The sequence below is a fragment of the Leptinotarsa decemlineata genome, unplaced genomic scaffold, assembly GCF_025532065.1.
Source record: "Leptinotarsa decemlineata unplaced genomic scaffold, Ldec_3_MD MMD2_tig00078422_RagTag_RagTag, whole genome shotgun sequence".
NCBI classification, from domain to species: Eukaryota; Metazoa; Arthropoda; class Insecta; order Coleoptera; family Chrysomelidae; genus Leptinotarsa; species Leptinotarsa decemlineata.
Window position 1 is genome coordinate 5,965,989 of NW_027412747.1, and position 17,257 is coordinate 5,983,245.

Below are 17,257 nucleotides of genomic sequence, written 5' to 3' on the forward strand. Positions count from 1 at the left end.
CCGGTTTCGGGGTGTTTGCCCCATCATCAGGACCGGACATGATCCCTTCAGAACGTTGTGAACCGTCTGAGTATCACGACCAAACAAATATAATTCCAGGTAGTCATGGAATCGCTCTGCAGTTGATTCGAGTGGAAAGTCCACTGCGCCACCTGCAGACAGAGCCAGGAAACAACTCTACAAGGATACTCCGGGGTGGGAGTCGGAATAATGATTAATATTCCGGAGAGGTGCATTATGACATGCTTAAGGTTGCCCCTTTCCTCTCATATATACCTACGACTTTGTAAGTCTGCAACTTTGCCCCGGTCACCGTACTACGACAAAATGCTTGATGTGCATTCATGCAACTTTATTTGAAGATAGTTTTATATTTCTATATATTGTAATCGTATCAATTTTGATTATTAGGAACTTGGAATAATAAAAGATGGAACTGAGTGTTTTTGTTTCAGAATATTGAAGTTGAGGTTAAAACCTTCCATGTATTTACTTGAATAGTTTCGAATTATTTCATGACGATTTTTCATATTTGTCTGTTTCGTAACTTTGCTGTGTTTATATGTCCAAGAACTCATCTCACTCCCTGTTATAATGGACTCGTCACCACACCTAATGACATTAATTTGTCGTACAAATTTGTCGTACACCTAATGGACTCGTCCGGTATCTATTTCAATAGATGCTATTTTGAATGGGAATTTCGAAAAAGCCACAACACGAAATGAATTTCCAAATATCGTAATTGAAATTAAATGTCTAATATCAATCATTCATAATAAATTCCTGTATAAAATTCAGGATATAAAATACAGCTTTTGTTAAAACGACCCAACGAATCGGAATTCAAATTGACAGACAAACTCATTTTTTATTTCTCCAATGTCCTATGTATGTGAGTTGTTTTTTTGCCAACCTTGTATCTTTTAACATGATGTTTATTCATCACTATAAACCATGCTTTTTCGTTATTGCATATTTTCGACATTTTTCCCTGTATAAGATAAGTTATCAAACAAAGATGTGTGTGTGACATGCATTTTATTTATTTTGGTAGTACAGTGTCATCCCCAAAGTATGCACCATATGGAAAACTTTATTTATTAAGGGTTTTTCGACAAAAAGTTATTCTTGATAAAAGTTTGTGCATCCCCTAAAACTGAACATGCACCAACAAGATACAGTACAACACACGTAATATACGAGGAGCCTTCAAATATTTGATTTTGTGACAAGAGTAAAGTACTCTTATTTTGAAAAATATCGGGAAATGTTGTTTAGAAAAGTTGTTAAGCATTGAAAAATATATTTAGATTTGAAGTCATGGCCATTTAAGTGAAATTGAATTTTTTTTACCATTTTTTTTTTTTAAATGAGGACTACGAAAAACGTATACGTTAACGTATATGTTAAATACTGTATACGATGGTTCATTTTAAAAGCCTGTAATATTACGAATTACACAACTGTCGGGTTAACCATGGTCAATTTTTCTGAAAAGTAAATTAATTTTCAAAGTTTTTGGTGCAAAGTTATTTTTATTTCTTGTTATCACCGAAAATTACTCAAAATCATACAGTGTTGTAACAAAAACTTAATATTCAATAATATCAAATCACAAGACATCAAAATAAAATAGGTATTTCTGAACAAATTCATTGATTTCCTGGAGATTTTCTTGTTCAAAATAAGTATTTTAAGTTGAATTTCTAGAAAATCAATTAGTTTGTTCCGAAATGCATATTTGATTTTGATGTGTTGTAATTTGATATTATTGAATATTAAGTTCTTGTTACAATACTGTATAATTTTGAGTAATTTTCGGTGTTAACAAAAAATAAAAATAACTTTGCACCAAAAACTTTGAAAATTAATTTATTTTTCAAAACAATTGACCGTGGGTAACACCATAGTTGTGAAATTTGTAATATTACAAGCTTTTAAAATGAGTCGTCATATAAAGGATGCTGTCCATTTATCGGTTTTTTTTCGTAGTCCCCATTTAAAAAAATGGGTAAAAAAATAAAACTTCACTTAGATGGCCATAGCTTCAAATCTTTTCATTTTTTCAAAATAACATTTCCTGAGATTTTTCAAAATGTGAGTACTAAAACAAAATCAATCACAAAATCAAATATTTGAAGGCTCCTCGTATATTACGTGTGTTGTACTGTATTTTGTTGGTGCATGTTTAGTTTTAGGGGATGCACAAACTTTTATCAAGAATAACTTTTTGTTGAAAAACTCTTAATAAATAAGTTTTCCATATGGTGCATACTTTGGGGATGACATTGTATATTATAAAGCCATTTATATAAAATATCAACGTTATTGAGACTGCAGCTGAATGAATTTCCTTTGGAATGATCCATAAAGAACGTCGTGTTTTTCTCCAATTTTGGAACACACCACCATGAATCTTCAAAGTCTTCCAAATTCACTACAGTTGTGTATATATGGAATAGGTGCAGTCTGTCATCCAGAAAGGCTTTCTTCTGATGACCACACACATAAATGATATCAACATCATGTAGATATTCTTTGAGGATGCTATCCAGTATATAATATTCCACGAAGCCTGAAGAATAGTTCAAAACAAGAATGTTTTTTTTTCACTCTATCGTCTTTGCTCAAGGAGGAGAATGATTTCGGCGGTAGAAGCAGAGAATTGTTACCGATCTTGATGGCAATCAATGGGGTGAAATTGTTGCTCAACAATAAATCCCTGAATATCGACGACTGCTAGTCTCATAATGTGCAATTATAGACTAAAAAAAAGGAAACTGCTGAGATTTGAAACTGGTTCTGAAAGGTTGGCTGCTGTTGTTGAGATGACTCTGAACTGATACTGCACACGTTAATGTATTGTCGAAGCTGCTGAGATTTGAAACTCATTCTGGAAAGGTTGGTGAGATGCCGTTGTTGAGATGACTCTGAACTGATACTGCACACGTTAATGTATTGTCGAAGCTGCTGAGATTTGAAACTCATTCTGGAAAGGTTGTTGCGACGGTTTTGGATGCTGTTGTTGAGATGACTCTGGACTGATACTGCACACGTTAATGTATTGTCGAAGCTGCTGAGATTTGAAACTCGTTCTGGAAAGGTTGCTGCGACGGTTTTGGATGCTGTTGTTGAGATGACTCTGAACTGAAACTGCACACGTTAATGTATTGTCGAAGCTGTTGAGATTTGAAACTCATTCTGGAAAGGTTGCGACGGTTTTGGATGCTGTTGTTAAGATGACTCTGAACTGATACTGAATACGTTGATGTATTGATCTGAAATAAATTAGATTTTCAACACAAACATACACCGAAAAAATATTTTCTTCAACAGTGAGGGTAATGTCTTTCATGAAGTGATGGTAAAAAATGAGTGAGTAACACTTATAATTGAAGAAACTACTGTCATTCAAAACAAGGAATTTAAAACACGTATTCTGCACGTACTAAACGAAGGAAAAATATCGCATGAAAACACTACTTCATGCGGATCATATCTGTGAATGAGAATTTTTTATCCGAACAAAAAATATTGTATACAACCACAAACTCTTTGCATATTAAACGGAGAAAAACTGGGAAATAATACTAACCTTAATTTCGTACTATTTCAAATGAAACAACACGATTCGGTTTCCCAATGTCCATCAACCCTTTGAACACAACAGCGTATTTTCCTGACGAAAATTTTTCTAAGTGAGGGCGATACTCCTCCGTTACTCGGTGTCGCAAAAATGACACTTCTCACCCAAATCCAACAAGACTGCCTCAGTAAATTTACCTTTCACGATTTTGGCTGTGAATATCCTCTGAGGTGTCTCCACAGGCAAATCTGCTACTTTGATAATTGGCTTCCTCTTCACGACCAAACTTGTATTCAATTTTTGTGTATCCATCTGCGAAAAATCAAAAATGAAAAAAGTTTATATTTTGAATTACAAATTATGCGAACAATATTTCAAACAAACGACGACATGAAAAACAACTCTTAATTAAATTACATTTGAATAAATTCATCTGAGAAAAAGAAGTGATGGCATATTTTAAAATGAAACAAAGAGCATTTGTTTCATTGCTTTGAGAACATCTCCGGATGTTGCTTGTTTTAGCATTGACAGTGACAGTGATGTCACCTTTGGTATGAATAGAAAAATAGGTTATGACATATTCTGAAATGAAATACAGAAACTGAAGAGTATTTTTTCGTCGTTTTGAGGCGTATTGTCGAATATAGGGTCAGCATTGACATTGATCCATGTCACCTTGGGTGTGAATAGAGAAGTTCAAAAAATAACATATATCACATGAATTCTGCTTTTTTTCCCTTTTATTTGAAGTGTTACATGTGATGATGCGACTATTATTTGTGAAGATACAACTTAGTGCCCTCTTGGCATCTTTTTCGTTTTTTTCTCAGTCAATGAATTCTGCATTCGTTTCCCTTTCATTTGATGTGCTACACATTGAGATCCAACTATCATTAACGCAGATGTGGCTTAGTGTCCTTCTGACACGCTGCTCCATCTTTTTTGTTTCTCTGTCGATGAATTTTGCATTTTTTCCCTTTCATTTGACGTGCTGTACGTGACGATCCGACTATTATTAACGAAGATATGGCTTAGTGCCCTTCTGACATGTTCCGCCATCTTTGTTGATGAATTCTGCATTTCTTCTTTCATTTGACGTGCTGTACGTGACGATCCGAAGTTTTTCAATTATTTTCCTTGCAATTCTTCGTATGCTATTTCACATTAGGCGCTCGATATTATATTTTTATAATCTACAAATGAAATCATTTGAAATAAGTACACACATCGGTCTGTTGCGGCTAGTATAACGAAAATAGGTTATGATGCCCTTTTGGCTTCAAAAAATGATCAATTATTATTCATGATATCTAAACGAATCTAATGACGTCAAAATAATCGAAATCGAACGACCGAAAGTGAAAACCGGAAGTGATCTTTTTTGACGGATTCAAGACCTCACCATAAGAAATCCAAATATATCATATGTTTTAGTAATGCCGATTTTTTTTTTCGTTTTTAATTATAGGATTTCATTACCGGTTCATTTTCGCATGAAACTTAGAGATATGTCAAAGGTGGATAATCAAATTTTCATACTTTTTCTCAAGATATCTACACCTTTACATATCCTTCTCATTAGACGACAACGAAAAAACGATACGATAACGAATAAACGCACGCAAAACACCGTATTTTGAAATGTCATTTCGAATACTTCGCTTTTTCCATTTTCGAACAATACTAACCTCAATTTCGTACAATTTCAAATGAAACAACACGATTCGGTTTCCCAATGTCCATCAACCCTTTGAACACAACAGCGTATTTTCCTGACGAAAATTCTTCTAAGTGAGGGCGATACTCCTCCGTTACTCGGTGTCGCAAAAATGATACTTTCTCACTCAAATCCAACAAGACCGCCTCAGCAAATTTACCTTTCACGATTTTGGCTGGGAATATCCTCTGCGGTGTCTCCAAGGCAAATCTGCTACTTTGATAACTGGCTTCCTTTTCACGACCGAACTTGTATTCGATTTTTGTGAATCCATCTGCGAAAAACCAAAAATGAAAGAAGTTTATGTTTTGAATTACAAATTATACGAACAATATCTCGAACAAACGATGACATGAAAAACAAGTCTCAATTAAATTACATTTGAATAAATTCATCTGAGGAAAAAAAAGTGATGGCATATTTTAAAATGAAACAAAGAGCATTCGTTTCGTCGCTTTGAGAACTGCCTACCTCCGGATGTTGCTTGTTTTGGCATTGAGAGTGACAGTGATGTCACCTTTGGTATGAATAGAAAAATAGGTTATGACATATTATGAAATGAAATACAGAAACTAAAGAGTATTTTTTCATCGTTTTGAAGCGTATTGTCGGATGTTGAATCAGCATTGACATTGATCCATGTCACCTTGGGTGTGAATAGAGAAGTTCAAAAAATAACATATATCACATGAATTCTGTTGTAACTACATCAAAAACATAATAATAAAGAAAATTGTATCAATCAATAATTCTCTCTTTAAAGTCAAAGATTATGAAATCATCATACCCCTTGAAAAATGACATTTTTATGTGAAGGTATGACATTTGTCAAATCCAAAATAATTCCTATACATGTTTGACTTTTTTCGTCGTGATTTTTACTGTAACTATGATTTGTAATGTTTTTCAATGGCCTCGTCCTCGAGTGATGTAATACAAATCTAAGTGATTCTTGATTTGTATTACATGCGATTGGGATCGCACGTTGAAACGTTACACCGACACGCAAAAATTTAGCTCCATAAGAAAATACAAGGGATTTTGCGCTCGTATCCGCCTTGTTAATTTACTATTGAATTTCAAGACAGCAAAAATTAGATGATCGTACTGTTTTGAGTGAAAAAGTAAATGAGTAGAAAAAGTGAATGTAGAATTTCGAAATTATGTTCATAAACAAAAATACCCGTTTATAATTTTTGCTGATTTTGAGTCGCTGTTGGAAAAATGTAACGAAAGCATATCTAACAAAACTACAAAATACCAAAAACATATACATATACAGATAGCTTCATCTACGAAATAACGTGTGAAGATGTCTATTCAGAACTCATTAAAAAGCACCTATCAAAATTTGATACTTCCGATTATTTATTCGCCCGATAATAAGTCTCAAATTCTACTTGTGAATAAAAAAATTCCTGGGTTAATGAATGGTGAAGCAAATGGTAAAATCATCACCCACTGTGCAGGGTTACGTTCCAAAATGTACACCTACAAAGTGCAGAGTGGAAAAGTTATCAAAAAATCAAAGGGAATTCGATATAATGTAGTCAAAAATAAAATTAATTTCGAAGATTATATCGATTGTCTCAGAAATTTTGAAGAAAAAATATGTGAACAGTTTACTATTCGATCATACGCTCACAACGTTTTCAGTATCAAGCAGGTGAAAATAGGTTTAATTCCACACGACGATAAACAAAAATCAATCTCCAAATCATCCGACACTTTACCTATAGATTGAAATGAGGTTATCATTTGGGTTTTCTTTTTATTGATGTGATTCATTGAAAAATTTTGTCCTAGTTTGAATATGGTTGATAGGTGTGTGTTACTCTGAGAATTTCCAACAGCGGTAGAAGTCCACCAAGTTTGCAAGAATTGATTGCAAACAAAAATATGTTTGAGTATTTCAGTTTTTGTATACTATTTATTATTGTACACGCACACGTTGATATAATTTGGATGAAATATGTTGAAATTTTGTATACTTATTCATTGTTGTACATACACGTTGATATAATTTGAATAAAATATATATTCAAATTTTGGTATTTTATTACATCATACAACTTTTTGAAGTTGAATTTTTTTTCACCTCATACATCAAATGAAACAAATGTTATACCATTTTCTCATTTATTATATAGATCATACACTATTTTTTGTTTATAATAAAATAAATATTCACGTAAAGCATTAGCATATAGACTATCTAAAGCTGAGGCTTGACAAAAACCTTCTACAATTTTTTCCAAAGTTGAATTAGTTTTATTTTCATGTAACCATGATTGTATTATGTTGAAAACATGTCGATAATAATCACAAAAGTTCAAAGCATTCGCCATAGCAATAATGTCAAGAGAGCACACCAAGGTGAGTATTCAGGACATCGTTTACATCTTGTTGAGACAGCTCCATGTTCCTGGTGTCTTTGGAAATGGAAACTTGTTTGGTATTACTCTCGATGTACTATGTGACGTAAATGTAATCCTCGCAACGTGTTGTAATTGGATAATACTCGTCTAAATAACTTGTTAAGTAGATGGAACGAATTGAGAACTGCTGCTTCAAAATTATGCATTGGTTGAAGTTTCTGCATGGACTTTCATAAGATGACACGGGGAATGCCATCAACAGCAATTGGTGTTCGTTTCGAGCGATCATTTCATATTGCTCCAACGCTCTATCTATTGCATTCAGAGTGCCATTGTAATCTTCACCACTACTTTCGTTTTCAAACTGAATATCTATCTGCGTTTGCATGCGCTCTTATAGCTTCAGATCACGTGGTCAATTTCAGATATTGTGTTTGTTGAACACACAAATATTTCTTCACAAAAGATCCTCTCAGTACAATGTCAGTGTGCTTGTTTTACATAAGATTCTGTACAAAATCGACATTTTCGATCCAACTGTTATGTTTGTTATCCAAACCAAACCATTTAACGTACATTTTGTGTCTTTTTTTCGTTAACACTTTTTCCACGAGATATATATTAGGATTTGCAGTTTTTTCTAATTCTTTCCCATAGAAAGCACCTCTAATAGGTGCACCCTGCATATCTTCTAGCATAAATGTGGTGGGGTAGGTAATGTTTTAAATAATTCCGTAGTCCAATAGAGCGTATAGCGTTCTTCGAAAACGCGTTTCACCTTACTGATTCGCACGTCACCGACTTTGAATTTTCTCGGTCCAGCTATTTTCAGGTGGGAATATATTGATTTCGTCTTCGAATGTCGAATATCATAGTAGGATTTTATCATTTCAGGCAAGACATTCAACCATTTGTAGGTGCCATTTAGACTGAAATATTTGAAAACTCTTTCTTTCAACGTTCTAATGGTGCATTACTCCATACAAGCCTTTGTGATGCTGTACGTATTGTAGTGATTTATTCCATGTTTTTTATCAAAGTTTGAAACTTATTGTTGTAAAATTCTTTCCTTGATCAGTTTGTAAATTTTTTGGACAACGTTTGATATGTGTCAAGATATCTGCAAACTTTTAGGTAATTTCTTCTCCGTTTTCAATTTCAGTGGTCTAGTCCACACAAAAAAACAATCTATGACGACTAGAATGAGTTTAAAATTTCGATTTTGGTGGGCGAAAGATCTCATCTCAGCCAGGTCCACCTGCCATTAGTCATCTATTCCTTTGATAACTGTACGGCGTCGAAGATAATATTTTCTAATTGGTTTATGTAGTTCGTTTACAAGTTGAATCTTGTTTTTGGAAGTCATGACGCCTGATGGTGAAGATGTGTGAACCCGCTGTTATATTTTCAAAAACTACACCTGACGATTTGATATCCACAAACTTTATTTGAGAAATATATATCACAACATGTTCCGCTAAAACATTAGCTTTTTCAAGTGATTTATACTTGTTGTTCTTAACATTAATATTCATATACTATAGGTAACCATAACTGAGACTACCTCCAAAAACTTACCTGAACTTAACGTACCTGTTCAATTATGATCACCTGAAGCATATTACCTCACATCTACATCAATAATAATTCTTTCTCGGTTTTTTTTAAAGAAACAAGTTCAATAATGGTGATCTATTCAAATCTAGTTGGTCATTTATTAGAATGTTTGAATTTTTAAGTTTATTAAAAAAAATAATAAATAATCACTTGAAAAAGCTAATGTTTTAGCGAAACATGTTGTGATATATATTTTTCAAATAAAGTTTGTGGAGATCAAATCGTCAGGTGTAGTTTTTGAAATTACTATGGATCTTCATCAAGTAACGGCCGAATCAATCAGAAAAAAACCGCTGTTATATATTTGATTTTCTTTATTGAATATATAATATATGAAGCAAATATTCACAACAGCTAATGATTCATCAACGTACTTTTGTAACTAACAACAAACATGACAGTTCCTAATCCTAATACCTATATCTAGTTGTCTTCAAAAGTATAATAATATAATATATAACATCTCTCCGTTCAAGTTCAATTACTTATATAATTCGAAGTCTGTAAATTTTGATGGTATTCTAATCATTCTATTAGATTTTCTAAAAATGGGCAAGATGGAAGATGAGGGCGAATGTGTTTCCGACTCTATTTTATTTTCATCAAGTCTGTTTTTAATCGATGGTTGATTATCTGGACTGTTATTATCAGTTGGTTCTGAACTAAAGAATTTTCTGTTTCTCAAAAGTTGACCGTCATCTGTATCTACCACATATGCCCTAGGAGATGAATGAATTCCCTTTATTTTACCTCTCTCTCAAACTTTTCCTTGTCTGTAATACACATTATCCCCTTCATTTAAAGGCCGCAGGTCTTTTCCTCCTCTATTGTAATAGAATTTTTGTTTTACATGTGCTAATATTATCTTTTCTTGAATACCTTTAATGATATTTGGCATCAGCTCACTTTCTAAAATGTGCAGTTTTGTTCTGAGTGTTTTATTGAGCATAATTTGTGCTGGAGATTTTTGTAATTGTTTGAGGGGTGTATTTCGGTATTCCATCAGCATTACATAAATATCCGTACGCTGTTCGTTAGCCTTCCTCAACATGTTTTTCGCAATCTGGACGGCTCGTTCCGCTAACCAATTTGATTGCGGGTATGTTGGGGAACTTGTTGTTAATTTCATATCTCATTCTTTGGCAAATAAATGAAACTAATAACTATTGAACGGCATATTATCTGATACCACCTCTTCTTGTACACAGTTTCTCACAAATATTTCTTTCAGTTGGGTTATTACACACAACGCAGTTTTAACTTTCAATTCCTTGACTTCCAACCAGTTGGAGAAGTAATCTATTACTACTGAATAATTCACTCCTCTAAATTCCAATATATCAGTTGCAACTTTCTTCCAAGCTGTATTAGCAACTTCGTGTGAAATGAGTGTTTCTTTTCTATTTTTATTTCGAAATCTGTTACAAATTTCACAACTTACTGCTTAATTTTCTATGCTCTTCGTTATTCCTGGTCAAAACATGCATTGCCTTGCTCTCATTTTCATTTTTTCCATTCCCACATTCCCTTTATGTAAATTCTTCAACATTTTAGTTCACAGACTCGAAGGAACGACTAATTTGTGATTAACAAATGAAAGATTGTCCGCCACTGATATTGATTTCTTCATGCTCCAGTACGAACTAGCAGGTCCCTTGACATCATGTCTATAACGTGGACATCCATTTTGGTAATAAAATATTACCTGTTGCAGAACAGGATCTTCATTGGTCTGTTTTTTAAAATCCAGTTTTCTCTCTTCCGTAATTGCTTAATTTTTGGCAATAGAATGTACAACATTTTGAAGTTCAGGATCATCCCTTACTGGATCCTTTTAATAAGACCTCGACAACGTATCGGCAATATACATGCATTTTCCAGGAGTGTATTTTATTTTCAAATCATATTTCAATAATTTCAGCATCATTCTCTGTAATCTACTTGTGACACTATCAATTTCTTTTTTTAAAATAGTTTCAAGAGGTTTGTGGTCTGTTTCAATTGTTATTTCTTTTCTATACACATCTTGATGAAAATTTTCTACTTCAAATACAATACTCAGTAACTCTTTTTCAATTTTGTTTAAATGGTGTTAACGATCTAGAGCAATAAGATATGGGATGAGAATTTTGTTTATTACGAATTCCCAACCCATTCTTACTTGCATCACATTGAATTACAGTCAAATTTATATCATAATATCTCAATACTGGGGCATTACAAAGTATATTTTTAAAATTCTCAAATATCTTACTGTGTATAGTTAACCAGCACCATTCAACATCACATTTAGTAACCTTCGTAAGGGTGCATTGATTTCGGAATAATGTGAAATGAATTTTGATAGGTAATTTACAGTTCCTAAAAACCTTCTCAAATCTTCTTTATTTTTAGGCAATTCCATTTCAGTTATGGCTCTCACAGCCATTGATTTAGTTTTTGTGGTTGTCCAGATTTGTTACACCTTTGGCGAATCCTGCAGAACCCTTGCCTGTTCTTCACTAAGATCCTGTATTACACAGAAGTATATTGCTTCTGATAATGAAATGTCATTTGTCTTCAATAAAACCTTTTGCGTCATTTTGTCGAAAATTCCACTAACAATCCTGTCTCTTATTAAACTGTCTCTCAAACTCCCAAATTCGCAAGTTGCAGCTCGCGTTTTCAATTTCAACAAGAAATATTCAAATGGCTCCCCGTTATGTTGCTCAACTGCAAAAAAATTAAATATTTCATTCGTCAGGTTCTTTTTGGGTACACAATATTGTTCAAATTTAATCAAGATCACATCAAATTTATTTTCGTCTTCCTTTTTCTCATATTCAAATGTCTCCAATCAAATTCAGAAGTATATTGATCTTAGTTTTATCTGTTGCGCCATCCAATCCAATTGCACTCATATACAATTCAAAACAACTTTTCCATTTTGGCCATTCGGTGCCAGTATTTCCATTCAATTTCAATACCTGACGTAACATTTGTCATCTTGTTCTTCTTCTGCATACCCACTAAAGATGTTTTTATCATCATCATCCTCATTTATACCTGCAACATGTACGAGGAATTGGAATGGAGTCGTTTCAGGCTCTTCCACTATCTCTTGTTTGAGTTCGGTTTTTGCCTCAGTTTCAGTGGGTTAGTAGCTGATTGTGTTGTTGTTTTATTCGCTATTTTCGTCAATGGAATAAATAGAGGTCTTCGCAATGAATCATCTCCTTTGGATTTACCCAATTTCAGAGCCAAAAATTTTTTTTCGAATGGTGCGTGCAATTTCATGGATTTTATTCATTCGAATAACATCAACTTCTTTGTTCAACGGTTTCATGATAATGAATGATACTACATCATACCCTGTGTATACTTATATATTTGTCCAATCCTTGAAGATAACATCCACCATTCGTATCGAAATATTTCATTATAACAACGATTCCATATCGATGTTGTCAATATTAGGCACACATTCTCTTGAATTCATCAAAAGACATATTACAATTGTCTCGTATCAATTGTTTGGGATTTTTTTAATATGTCTGAATAATATTCGCGAATTTTCGGTTCGGTGCTTCCCGGCCAACTTTACTAAAAATTTCTTGAACCACTTGATATTTAGGTTGATACAATGATTTTGGATATACGTAGATATTTTCAAATTTGGCGCCATTCTGGTGGAATAGCAATGTTAAGATAGCGTTTGTCTTTCCACAACCACTCGGCCCACAAATTATTGCACGAAACGAATTGGGTAATAATATACCATGCTTCCCAACTACACTACTATTGTTGGCTTCATTCAAAAAGTCTAAATTTTCAATAGGTAATGTCTTGTCTTGTTGAACGACTTTCATGATGTGATGTTGGATAATGAGTGCGCTACGCTTATGAATAAAAACATCACAGTCATCACCCAATCATTCTCAATGTTGACTTACTCCGGTGCAAGTGCCGTCAATTCGCTCATCAATAACTTCCCGTTCGAATTACATATACCTGGTTATAAGTTTTGCGGACCAGGCACCAAACTGAAAAAGAGGTTGGAACGCGGTGACACGAGTGTAAATCCTTTGAACGAATATTATAAAGATAAGGATATCGCATTCTCTCAAAGCGACTCCTCAGAAGACCGACATAAAGCAGATCAAGTGTTGGAGAATAGAGCTTGGGAACACGTTAAATCGAAAGACGCTAGATTTGGTGAAAAGGGTGCAGCTTGACTCGTAACTACAACAATGAAAGCGAAACGTTAGCTCGGCATGGGGTTGTTCATTCGACGTAATATGCTTCAAAATATTACTAACAATTGGAAGCAATATCCTAACAATATTAAGAAAGAAATCCACTGCTTTGGCTTTGCGAGCTGCTGAAATGACATCGAGTCAAGCTGGAGGACGTAAAAACAACGCCATTTCAGCTTTGGGTTCGTTGGCAGGTGGAGCAGGCGCTATCGCAAAAACCGTAATAGATGCTAAAAATGCCAAAAAGAAACTAGAAGAAGATCAACGTCACAATAAAGCTATGGAACATTTAGGTTCCGGTTTGTACTTATGCAAAACACCTCGAGGATTTGGTCTGTTCCTAAAGAAACAACATCAACGCAAAGGACGAGGTCTTTACTTGAAAAAGCAAAAAAACTCCTACTTAAGCTACCCTATAAAGCATTATATGATTCGGAATTTGTAAAATGTGCCCGTTAACTGAGAATTCCACATTTACGTGGAGTCTTTATGCGTGACACGTTGCCAACTTGTGGTCCTCTGCTGCGAGAATGTGGTGTATTGAACTTGAATTCACAATTGAATGCAGGCACTCATTGGGTAGCTTACATAAAAAACGGTAATGCAGTACAATATTTCGATAGTTTCGGTAATCTCAAACCTCTAATGGAATTGGTAAGATATTTTGGAAGGGGTATAACGATTACATATAACAATGATCAGTATCAAAATTTTGACCAGAGTAATTGCGGACATTTGTGCCTAGAGCTTCTGCTTCATATTGTTTGCAAAAGCGGTTGGAGATAAATATTTGCGGGATTTAACCGCTGCTGAATTGGAGACTTTATCGATTGACTATTTGATTGAGAATCCTAAACCTTGGGAATTATTGGATGTTTGGCATAGATTACCAAAGGACCACCAACATCGATTCACTTTGCAGATTCGTTTATCAATGTATTATGGTCCTGTTAGCTCACAAATAGAATGTTATTACTGTAGAGATAAATGATTTTCATTCAAAATGTTGTTGTTCGAATCATTACTTAAGGAGATGTCATATTGATATTATATCAGTCATGTCAATGATATTAACGCTATCGAGTCGTTTTTCGACGCTCTCCATCGATTTCATTCCACCCATTCGGTTAGACTCTGATTATGAATATACTTTGGCTTTGCTCAGTTCCCATTCGTACAACAGTATACCCAACATTGAAGGAGGTACGAAATTCTAATACTATAAAAACTGTGACAAAACTAAACAAAAAATTATCGATATCCCTGTTGGATCTCACGAAATTGGTGATATTGAAGAATCAATAAACAGATATATCTCACCTAAAACGTTCAAGGAAAACCCTGAGGATTTTTTCTATCTCAAACCGAATAATAATACGCTAAAAAGTGAAATATTTTGTCTGAAACACTCGATTGATTTCCGACCTGCAAATAGCTTGGCTTACATACTGGGGTTTTCATCTACTCTTCTCAAGTCAAACGTACATTGTGAATCTGATCTACCTGTGGATCCTGTATCTGTATCTGTAGAGTAGGGAGGGTGAGTGTAAGCCCACGCACTTAGGCCACATGGAACCCATTGTACATCCTCCCGAGGAGTTGTCCTCCTAGGTCGTCGTCCATCCTGTCCTTTCCAGAAAGGTGGACAGGTCGCTGGGAGACATCTCCTTTATATCGGCAGGTGTAGGCCAAGACTCGCCGAACACACACTCTCTTATTGACGATAACACCGGGCACTCGCACAGGACATGCCTGACAGTCTCATCTTCCTGTTCACATATCCTGCATAGAGGTGTGTCCACTAGCCCCATATTATGTAGGTGTTTCCTTAGCTGACAGTGGCCAGTCAGAAATCCTACTGTAAGGCGTAGATTTTTCCTGGTCATCGCCACATATTTCTTCGGCGCCAGCTTCCCAGGGTCGTCCAAGGTGATCCTGGCAAGATTACATCCTTTGATTTCATCCCATCTCTTTAGAGATTGAGCATGGGTGTAACTTTTGACTAGTTCCTCAATTGTCGAAGTCATCAGGCCGTGGGTGCCACTTGGTCCTAAAATTCTTAGTCCAACCGCTTCCTTGGCTAAAGAGTCGGCAATGCGATTACCTTTACTCCTGTCGTGCCCTTCAACCCACCTCAGGATAATGTTATTATCTACCGAGGCTTTGGCTAAATCTTAGTGGCACTCTAGTGCTAGCCCTGAAGTAACACGGTGTCTGTTCAAGGCTAATAGTGCTTGTCTGCTATCAGTGCAGATTGTTATGTTTTTGCCAGAAATTCTTTTCATGGTTATTTCTTTTGTGGCGATTGAGATACCAGCCAGTTCTGTTTGGACCACGCTGGTATTTCTTCCCATTCCCCACTTAATCCTTAGGTTTAGTGATCTGGAGTACACTCCACATCCTGAGCCTTCTTTGGTTTTTGAGCCATCTGTATAAATCCGTATTGCATTTGTAGCATCTGACTCTGCTTGATTTGTATTTTGTAGGGTTTATTAAGCACAAACCTGGGTTCAACTGCATCACTTGTTGCTTGCAGCAGAGGTTGCGCAGTAAGCGCTTCCCGCCATAGGCCCAACCTCAATCGACCCATTCCTACTTCTAGGTTTACACCAGCCGTGTGCAATCGTACCATGGCCATTAACGCAACCTCCTTAACGTACAGGTCCAGAGGGGTCAGACCCTCTACCTGTGGATATCATTAAAGTATGCATCATACACATAGATATCAACATTACGTTTGGAGCCTTCTACAAAGACACACCGACTCATACGATATACAAATTTGTTATTGGTGTTGATCTTGGGTACGCAATTGAAGAAATACCTAAACATCCCATTCACCTGCCTATTGCAAACAGAGATGAAATCTGTCAGTTTGAATTCTGTTTTTCCGTTAATCAGCTGTCAATATTATGCTGCGAGTGCTCGACCAACATTCCTAGGCTCATCCGAAACGAAGAAATAATTCGCTTGGAATTGAAGCGAAATTATGGTGCTGACTATCTATAAAAAATTCACCTCCATACCCCAAGTCAGTCTTCAGTCTTCACCAAGACCTTCACTAGTCAACAACTATTGACAACGGAAAATAAATTGTTTCTGAAATCTCTTGGCTATCATGTTTTCCAATCAAGTGTTCAACATTTTCCGAAAACCGCATAACGATGAGTCCATACAAAAGGTAGAGTGGGGTATCTACTATCCTTATGTCAAGTCTTTTCGCAACAACGGTGTTATTGCATCACATTCGCAACCGAACCAACTACAATTGCAGTCTCCGAAACGTAGATATTTTATACAAATGGCTTTATGATATGTTGCCAAAATAAAAATGTATAATAAATTTCTATTCAAAATTATATCTTCTTTTTTACCTAACCTCATCGATAATATACCCTTAACAAAAATGGAAAACGAAACGAAAACGACAACGAAAAAAAAACGACAATGACGACGAAATGCTAACGAATAAACGCACACAAAATGGTTGAAACGCATGCAAAATGGTTGAAACGCACGCAAAACGGTCGAAACGCACACAAAACGGTCGAAACGCACGCAAAACGGTCGCAACGTACGCAAAATAATGTATTTTGAAATTTCATTGTAGAATACTTCGCTCCCCCATTGCCCCCGCCTTCGAACGTTAACTCCACAACGCGTTACTCTTCGATACTTTTGGGTGTAATCTCCTTCTTCTCCTGATGATGCTAACTTG

General features: G+C 35.2%; 2 long non-coding RNA genes across 2 annotated transcripts; one reads left to right on the forward strand and one right to left on the reverse strand.

Annotated features, from left to right (window-relative positions):
- Window positions 1-917: 917 nt before the first annotated feature.
- On the reverse strand, window positions 918-17,257 carry LOC141487295 (uncharacterized). The gene is made up of 2 exons (XR_012468316.1): window positions 3,599-17,257; window positions 918-3,281 (listed from the first exon to the last, which is right to left on the reverse strand). It is a non-coding gene; the product is annotated as an uncharacterized lncRNA (long non-coding RNA).
- On the forward strand, window positions 1,844-7,355 carry LOC141487296 (uncharacterized). Its single transcript, XR_012468317.1, has 2 exons — window positions 1,844-3,003; window positions 3,213-7,355. It is a non-coding gene; the product is annotated as an uncharacterized lncRNA (long non-coding RNA).